Source organism: Alexandromys fortis, unplaced genomic scaffold (assembly GCF_014885135.2).
Source record: "Alexandromys fortis isolate MF-2015 unplaced genomic scaffold, M_Fortis_MF-2015_v1.1 scaffold_220, whole genome shotgun sequence".
NCBI classification, from domain to species: domain Eukaryota; kingdom Metazoa; phylum Chordata; class Mammalia; order Rodentia; family Cricetidae; genus Alexandromys; species Alexandromys fortis.
In genome coordinates this window covers 1,104,268-1,114,191 of record NW_026068099.1, presented here as the reverse complement: position 1 = coordinate 1,114,191, position 9,924 = coordinate 1,104,268, and positions in this window count along the sequence as shown.

The window sequence follows — 9,924 nt, the reverse complement described above, 5'->3', positions numbered from 1 at the left end:
CAGAATACACTGAGCCCTAAGGTCTTGGGTTCTATGCTATTTTGCTCCCCTTTTTAAAAAAATTTTTGGCTGGTCTTTCAACTGGGAATTCTTAATATTAAAGTTAGCCCAGAGCACTAGCTCCAAGCAAAACTCAGCTCCCACCTTCACTCTCCACTCCACCACACCCCCAAAAACATAACTGACAACCAAGGTACTTGTGATCAGACGCCACAGCTCAGCAAGGCAAAAACCAGAGCCCCAGGACTAAGAGAGCCTTGTTCAGGGAAATAAGGACTGAGATGGAAATCCTTCCTCCGTTCCTCAAATCCTTCTGCCAAGACCAAGGACCTGCAAGTTACTCCACAGCAGGTACTTCTCCCTCAGTGCTCCCTGAGCAGCCCCAGCTCACAAAAGGATTTGACAGAAGGGACAAAGTGCAGGGCTACACAAAGAATCCCCAAGCAGAACAACAGCTCCAGGCACGGAGCAGATCATCTTCCATTTTGAAGAGCAAGATGATGGGAAGACATGGCTTGATGTGTGCAAAATACCCTGAGTTTTTTACTGACACTCCATGAGCTAAGATGCTTTTCTACATTTTTCAGCAGTTGGAAAAATGATGGTCAGGCAAATAAAAATAATATTTCATGATAAACTCATAAACCCCAAATTTGCATTCATGAACGAAGGTCTTGGGGGCACAAATTCACCCCCATTCACATATCTGTAACGTGTGCAGCCACTTTTATAATGTAGTAGAGACTGAGTATCTGTAGCACAGGGACAGACTGAGGGCTAAAGGTCCAGCATCATGGTAGAGCCCCTTGCCCTGCATCCATGGGGACCTAGGTTCAAACTCACACGACAAAGAAAGATCAGACTACATGACTCAAAAAAGCTAAAAGCATCTGTCTCTTGTCCCTATATGGATAAAGTTGCCAAGTTTTGACCTAATCTAACAAAAAATCTTCACCTTCTTTTCCAACAGAAGCCTTTTTAGAGTGCTATGAATTAACATCATTGGTATAATTTGTTTATCTGATAGCGCCTCTCCCTATAAGAAACAATCTGTTCAAGACAAAAAATCTGAGGAAAGTATGTTTATGGTATCAAAAAGGGGAACCTCAAATAAAGTCTTAGTCTACATTTTGATACTGCTAAGGCCTAGAACCATCAAAAAATGAAAGAGAAATGTCTATGAGTTCAGAAGAGGGCTCATCGCCAGACCATGAATATCCACACCCTAAACCCAGCCTTGCATCCCACATCTTATCTCCACCAGGGCATCCCATCCTGGGACAACATGAACATTGATGTCTCTGGCAGCCCCCTCCAAAAACTCCACATCCAGCTTACGCCAGCACCAGATAGCAGAGTACAACTTAGAACCAGACACAGCAAGTGACATCTGTCCCTCGCACAAGCAGACAGAACTTCAGGATCAACCCAGTCTGTCCATGACACAACAGCTCCTTACCATGCATGTCCAGGCAGTGCTTGCCTCTAGATAACGAAGTTCTTGCAAATATCAGCCTTAATGATTTTACTTCCCTGAACCTGATGCGATGCCCATGTTGCTGAAGTCAGGATCAGCTGCCAACTAGAGCCAGTCTTCTCCTCCTCCCTTTCTTGAGATACCATGTACCTATAAAGCACAGAATGGCATCTTTGAAATAAGTATAGAGGTTCTTCAGAAAACTAAAAATAGAACATATGGTCTAGCCATACCTTTCCTGGGTCTATACCCAATGGACTCTAAGTCAACACATGACAGAAAAAAAATATTTACATGCCCATTCTGGCTGTTGCCCTAGTCACAGCAGCCAAGACATGGCCCCAACCTAGATGTCTATCCACAGATGAAGGAAAAGGAAAATATGGTATCAGTACGTACGGTGGAATTTTATTTCGGTTACAAGAAGATGAAATTTTGACATTTACAGGAAAATGGATGAAACTGGAGATCATTATGTTAAACAAAATAAGCCAGACTTGGTTAACTAGACAGAGAGGACACATGTGTGCCTTCCCACAATGTCCCCAGCTTTGGATGACTGTAAATTCACAAAACAAAGCAGTTTTAGTGTCGGTAGTTTGTCCTAACAGCTGGCTGGCATAATCAGGTTCTTTCATTCTAATATTAAGCCATGTTTTCTCTCTTATGGGAAATATAGATATAAACTTGGGGGTCTGACTTGAAGTAGGAAGAGGATGAGGGGATCATAGGGGGAGAGGAAGGGATCAAAAGTGAAGAGGAGAGGGAATGAGAGACATGTCTGTGTCTTTCCAATGTCAGAATTGCTGAATGACCATACAGCCCACAAGGTAAAGTGGTCTTGCTGGCAGTGCTTTGCCAAGTAGTCCTGATTTCCTTGAAAATCAGCTGAGGCAAGCATGGGTCTTTTTGTTTCAATATTAACTCTTCAAATTAACTCTTATATCACATAAAGAAGCAAAAATAGATGAGATAGATAGATGATAGATAGATAGATAGATAGATAGATAGATAGATAGATACATACATACATACATACATACATACATACATACATAGATGGGTGGATAGATGACAGACAGAAAGACAGATAAATATAATATAGATGTGTAAATTTATATATCTGTTGGTCTTGAATTTATTTTAAAGGACTAAAGGGGCTGTAATGGAGTTCAAGGCCTGAGAGGCAGAAATTGAAATGGATACATAGAGAGCATCTGTGGGAATAAAATAATGAACTCTGCTAGAGATGTGGCTGTAGAGTCAGGGCCCTGTGAGTGACAGGATTGAGTTAACCTGCAAAAATGAGATGAGGAACCATGGAGACTGTAGAGGCAAAGTACAGGACAGGGTTCAGAAGTGAATGAACAGACAAACAGATGGACAGCAGGTACAGCTGGAAGGATGGTGTCTCTATTAGGTTTTGTTACTGTGGAGAGATGCCATGACAATGACAACTCTTATAAAGGAGAGCCTTAACTGAGACTTTAGACTTGCAGCTTAGAGATTTAGTCCATGGTTATCATGGCCGGAAGATGCATGGTACCGGAGAAGGAGCTGAGAGTTCTAGATCTGAGTTGGTAGGCAGCAGGAAGAACAAGACTGACTTGAGCATCTGAAACCTCAAAGCCCACCCCCAGTGACATACTTCCTCCCAACAAGGCAATACCTACTACAAAAAAGGCCACACCTTCTAGTAGTGCTAGTCCCTGTGAGCCTATGGGCCCATTTCCATTCAAACCACCACATTCCACTCCCTGACCCCCATAGGCTTGTAGCTATATCATAACACAAAAAGCATTTGGTCCAACTTCAAAGGTTCCCATAATCTATCCATCTCAACCCTGTTTAAATGTTCAAAGTCTCTTTGGAGACTCATGGCAGTCTCTCAACTGTAACCCCGTAAAATCAAAATGAAGAAGCTGTTCACATACCTCCACCATACAATGGCATAAGATGTACATTTCCATTTCAAAAGGGAGCAAGTGTGATGAAACACTGGACCAAAGCAAGACTGAAAACCAGCTGGACAAACTCTAAACTCTGCGTCTCCGTGTCTAATGGAGTACTCTCCAGATCTCCAACTTTTTTCAGCTGAGTTGACTGCAACACAGTTTTCTCTTTCTGCAACTTTCCTCAGAAGGTATCCCACAGATCTGGCATCTCCAACATCATGGGATCTCCATGGCAACCCAGGCTTCACTTTCACAGCTTCACACAATGGCCTCTTTGGGCTTCCATGCAGGGACACCCCTGCCACACACCTGGTCTCAGCAGCTTTCCTTAGTCACAGAGGGAGATTCCATAACCCCTTTCTTCTATCCTTGATTCTAAGGCCAGAACCAAGTGGCTGAAGCTGCCAAGTTCTGCTGCTTAGTGGGGCTGGAACATGGCCTCTCTTTCCAACACATTTTCACCAGCTTTCTGTTTTCGATGGTTTCCTTCATTGCCTAAGCTTGGCTGTCCTGTAACTCGCTCTGTAGACCAGACTCAAACTCCAGTATCAGTCAACCTCTACTGAGTGCTAGGATTAAAGGTGTGCACCACCATGCCCAGCCTTAAACTTGTCTTTAGTTCCTTTTCACAAGTTTGAGGCTTAGCCGGGTGGGGTTTTCTCTGAGGTCACCACTCCCTTTATTCCACTTAGTATCAGGATTTTCTTTAATCTGTTTATACTTCCTGGTGTCCCTTTTCTCCTCAAACTCACTTTTTGTGTTTTTCCTTACTCAGCTTGCTCCTTTTCATTATAGACTTTCATAAGTGTGGCCATTAATAACCAAGCAATACAGTCAATACTAGACTATGTGAAAATCTCATCCACCAAAGCTTTTAATCCATAACTCTTCAAATTTAGCCTCAGGCAGATTTTTTGGATAAGAGCAAAAGCAGCCACATTCTTCACCAAAATATAACAAGAACAATTTCTAGACCACATATTAATATTCTTCTCTGAAACCTCTTGAGCCAGGCTCCCACAGTTCAAGTCACCCTCAACCCCACGGTCTCCAATGCTCCTACAAGTATGGCCCATTAAGCCCTACTTAAAGCATTGAGTTGCTTTACTAATCTAAAGTCCCAAAGTCCACATTCCTCAAGCAAAAAGCACAGTCAGGCCTATCATAGCAACATCCTAGTCCTTATCACCAACTTCTGTCTTAGGCTTTTATTTCTGTGAAAAGACATCATGACCATAGAAACTCTTATAAAAGAAAACATTAAATTGGGTCTGGCTATAATTCAGAGATTTAATCCATTGTCATCATGGCAGGAAGCATTGCAGAACACAGGCAGACGTAGTGCTGGAGAAGAAACCAAGAGTTCTATATCTGGATTGACAGAAAGCAGAAAAAGAGATAGAGAGAATGGGTCTGGCTTGAGAATCTGAAACCTCAAAACCTACCCCTAGTGACACAATTTCTCTAACAAGACCACACCTACTCCAACAAGGCCCTATTTTCTAATAGTGTCACTCACTATGAAGTTATGAGGGCCATTTTCATTCAAACCACCACAGGCAGGTAGACAGAAGGTTATCAGTTCAAACGGGACAGTGATCAGCCAGTGGGACCAAGCAGAGCCAAAGCCCTAGGACAGTAATGAGTTCTCTGCCTGTGAGTCCTTTGGTGCATACACCTGGTGGTTAGATGACAGGTCAGTGGAGCCACTGTCACCATTATTAGGTGTCTTCCTTCTTGTGGGGTTTAGGTAAGGAAGTTGTAGCCTCTCCTTAGTCCATGTCTTATAAGTTCTCAGAATGCTGCTGTTGGAAATAAGAGGCTGAGACAAGAGAAGCCATAGGTCCAAGAGAAGTCCAATGTTATTGCTCTGAAAGATGAAGAGTGTTAAACCAACCCCTAAGGACTTTCTATTATACTCATAGATCAACACATCTTTCAACCCTCATTAGAGAAGCTTCGCTTTGCAGTAGATGACAATTAACACAGAGACCCATTATATTAGTTACTTTTCTATTGCTGTGAACTACCATGACCAAGGCAACAGAGGCTTACAGTTCCAGAGAGACAGAAAGTCTATCACCATCATGCCAAAGAACAAGAAGCAGGCAGGCAGGCAAGACGCTAGAGCAGGGACTGAGATATCACAGCCTGTTCTACAAGTATGGAGCTGAGAGTATACTAGGGATGGTAAGAATCTTTGGAAACCTTAAGCCTGCCCCAAGTGACATACCTCTTCCAACAAGGCCACACCTCCTAATCCTTCCCAAACAGCCACCAAGTGGAGTCCAAGTATGCAAATGCCCAAGACTTATGAGAGAAGGGACATCTCATTCAAACCACAACAGCCACTACTGGTCAAAGAGAGAATAAGAAATGTCAGAATGCTCAAGCCTAAGGAACATCTGTGTCATAGCCCCTCCTCCCAAGGCTAGGGGTCATTGTTGAAGAGGAGTTTGTCTTAATCACAGTGCCATCACTGTGAAGAAACACATGACCACTGCAACTCTTATAAGAGAAATAAGAGATGACATAGGATAGGAGAAATGTGGGTCCTCGGGTTAGAATTAGGTTAAAATTTTGGCCTCATCACTGGCTTGCTTTGTAATAGTAGGCAAGTAACAGAACCACATTGTCTACTATTTTTCTTGTCTATAAAGTCTCTCTCTCTCTCTCTCTCTCTCTCTCTCTCTCTCTCTCTCTCCTCTTAACCAGTGATCTGATGAAGTGTGTGCCAAATTCTGGTTGAGTTGTTAGACTAGAGTGTAAGAGGGAGGGATCTCTGTTCAAGGCAGGTAAAAAAGAAGAATACACTGGAAAGAGAAGGATCAACCAAAGGAAATCCAACAATAGAAGAAAATGGGGGAACCTGAACTGGGAAATTCAGATTTAAAAGCAACCCTCACATTCTTCTGTCTTTATAGAAATCTATAGACTGGTGTTGTGTTGCAAATGACTAATATGAGAAAATAGCATGTGTGGTGCCTGAAGTGTGGACCATTCTAGATGGATGGATTCAAGATGGGGAAACTGTATGCATTATAGAATGTTAAAAAGGAATACTTAGGATTTCTTTGTAGGTCCATGATTGTGCTAACTCTGCAATTTCCAGAATGTTTGTGGAATATAAGAGCCCCAAAATATTCATGGAAGGTAGAAACAAGTCCTCAAAGTCAATTAAATTTAAGAATGGCAGCGTGATGTATCTGTTTCTTGGGGATTTGCAATAAATGTCAGCATTTTGGCAACATTCTTTCTAGCTATATGTTTAACCCAGTAGTTCCCAATCCAGTTCTCTTCTGTTGTATAGCAATATTCTCTGAGATAAATCCTTCCACCTTGCCAGGAAGGATAGGCTGATTTTTTTGTCAGAACCATTAGCTCCCAAGTAATGGCATTATTAATTATGAAAACTTGGTTAATAGCTTGGGCTTGCTTCTAACTAGCTCTTATATCTTAAATTAACCCATTTCTATTAATGAGATGCCAGCACATGGTTTGTTACCTCATCTCCTATATGTCATGATTCCTCTGAATCTCCTCGCAGCTCTGCCTTCTTCTTCCCAGAAACCTCTGCCCCCAAAATTCTGTCCAGCTATTGGCCATTCAGATTTTTATTAGACCAACCCAAGTGACACATCTTCACAGTGTACAAAAGATTATTCCACAAAAAAAAAAAATGATGTTTATTAGGACACAGGATGTTCTAAAAGGAGATGAAACATCCTATCCTGCCCTAAAGTTCCTTAATCTCAAGGGTTCAGGAAGTCCCTAAAACTAACCAGATATACTAGGGCCCTCTCTCCTCAATATCCATAAGCACTAAGGTCTGCTGAAAGCCAATCTCAGACAAGATAAGCTACCTGGAAGAGACTTAGACCAGCCAAACTGCCTGGGAGAAACAGAGATCAGTTGAACTGCCTAGAAGAGGCTTAGAACACTTAGCTGTCAGAAAGAGACACTCCCCAGCTTGAGCTGCCTGCAGACTGTGCGGTGTGTGCCAGGGTTCCAGCTTTCATGAGCTGTCACTCATGCTGGGGTGGGCTTTGGTGAGTCACTTCTGCTCCTGTAAGTAACCCTTTATCCATACTTCTGTAAGCAACCACAATAAAAGTCATGGGTTCCCCTAGCTGAACTTTGGCAGCATCCTTACTTTGGTTCTTTGCTGGTTCCTCACTAGGGCTGACAAAGTTGACCTTTGTTCATGCCTTCCCAGGAATAGTGTCAAACAACGCTTCTAAAGCAGTTTCCCACATTAAATCTCCTGCCTATCATTGAATTTCACAGAGTTCTTCCTCAAATGAACTAAGGCAGAGATTGGAGAAATATTTGAAAAAATTATTTCAGTCTTTGTTTCCTGTACCTGACTGTATACACAAGTACCTAGACATGTATATTTGGAAAATTATGTGTCCATTTCGTAATTTATAAAGCCACAGGACTTGTCTCAAGATCATTGCGAGAATGAGATGTGCAGCATGGCTCATATTCAATGAGGAAAAAAAATTGTATCTTCATTTTTAATGTTACCGCCTGAACTGTCTCTGCCAACCAGTCATTCTGCAGTCCCTAACATGCCCTGGCCAAGGAGCAATGATGATGGGAATCTTATGGCACATTCTGTCTCTATTTCCTTGTAGAGTCAACCCAAAGCACATGCCAAGAGGAAGCAGGAAGGCATCCCAGAGAAAGCAGTAGAGGTAGCGTCTGCCTGTGTGTCCTCTGAATGCAGAGTAGAAGAAGAGGCTCCTTCAGGAGGCTTAAACCTTCCTAAGCCTATCAGAGCTGGTAGCATTGACTCTTACAGGTTGGCAGCTAGCCACCAAGGGATGGAGAATCTGCTTAGTCATTCCGCATTTGCAAGAGCAAGTACCTTGGAGAAGGCAGATCCATGCCCTGGATAATCAAGCATCCCCTAAAAAGAGGAAACAGAGAGCACAGGCTCCCATTGATAGGACCTGACTAGGGTTCCAAGATCATCTAGAACAAGAGCAAGCAAAAACAGCTAGCCTCTGGTGTCAGAGATCTATGTTCTTCTCAGGCAGTACCACACTAAATGAGGTAGTCTGATGTCACCCCAAACATCAAACCCAAATCCCCAGCTTTTCTCCCTTTACTGAAGAATATCCAAAGAGGCCCTGTGCTCAATTTCACTACCTTGATTTGCTTAGTTAATATTTATTGAATGATTGTAAACACAGCCCCCAACAAATACAGTGAAACAGGAAAAGTTTGCACACTTACAAGCCCGTATTTTAGTGGAGAATGACAAGTCTTCACAAGTCCCCAAGAAAAGGTGCAAAATTATGTCAGATAATAAGAGTGTTTTAAGTCAAGTTGGAGTCGGGGTGAAAGATCAATACATTGGGACAGACAAACTCCTTCAAGAAGGGACCTGTGAGTTAAGACTTGAATGGAGGAAGGGAAGTAACCAAAGGAAATTGGGAAGAAGAGTACCCCCAAGAAAAAGGGCAGGAAGGGCGATGACCTTAAGATGAGCCCAGCATGTGAGCACATAGCTTAAATGGCTGTGGCCCAAATGACCACAGCATTGTGGTAGGCAGTGGACAGGACCAGCAGGAGATGAGTCGAACGGCTCCAAATCAGAACCCCTGCAGGCCAATGCAAGGACTTTGACTTCATTCCCAATATCATGAGAAAGGAAAAAGGAAGAAAAAAGTGCACATCCTTAGTGGACAACATATGATGTGCATAGTTTCATGTCAACTTGACATACGCTAGAGTCATCTGAGAAAAATGCTTCCGTGAGGTTTGACTGTAAACAAACCCATAAGGTATTTTCTTAATTAGTGATTGATGTGAGGTTCCAGTCCATTGTGGGTAGAGTCACCGCTGGGCTAGTGGTCCTGGGTTGTTGGAGGAGAGGCTCCTCTTGTTTGTTCCCAGCTGCCTAGCTAGCTTAGACCAGAAATAATCACACAGAAACTATATTATTTAAAACACTGTTTGGCCTATTAGCTCTAACTTCTTATTGGCTAGCTCTTACATTTTAATTTAACCCATCTCCATTAATCTGTGTATTTCCACGTGGCAGTGGCTTACCGGCAAAGTTTCTCAGCGTGTCTGACTCTGGTGGTGGCTTCATAGTGTCTCTTTGACTCTGCCTTTCTCATCCCATACTATATGTCAAGCCAGTTCTTTATTCATTAACCAATAAACGCAACAGACAGAAGGACCTCCCACACCACTGGGTTCTACAAGAAAGTAGGTTGGAGCAAGCTAGTAAGTAGCACCTCTCCACAGCCTCTGCATCAGCTCCTGTCCCTGAGCACCTGCCCTGTTTGAGTTCCTGTCCTGACTTCCTTAAATGAGGAACAATGATTTGAAAGTGTAAGTCAAATAAACCCTTTTTTCTCAAGTTCCTTTGATCATGGTGCTTCATCATAGGAATGGTCACCCTAACTGAGACAGACAATAAGAAGAAAGAGAGGGCCCAGTCTGACGAGGGAGGGGGACTTGATTGGGGGGGGG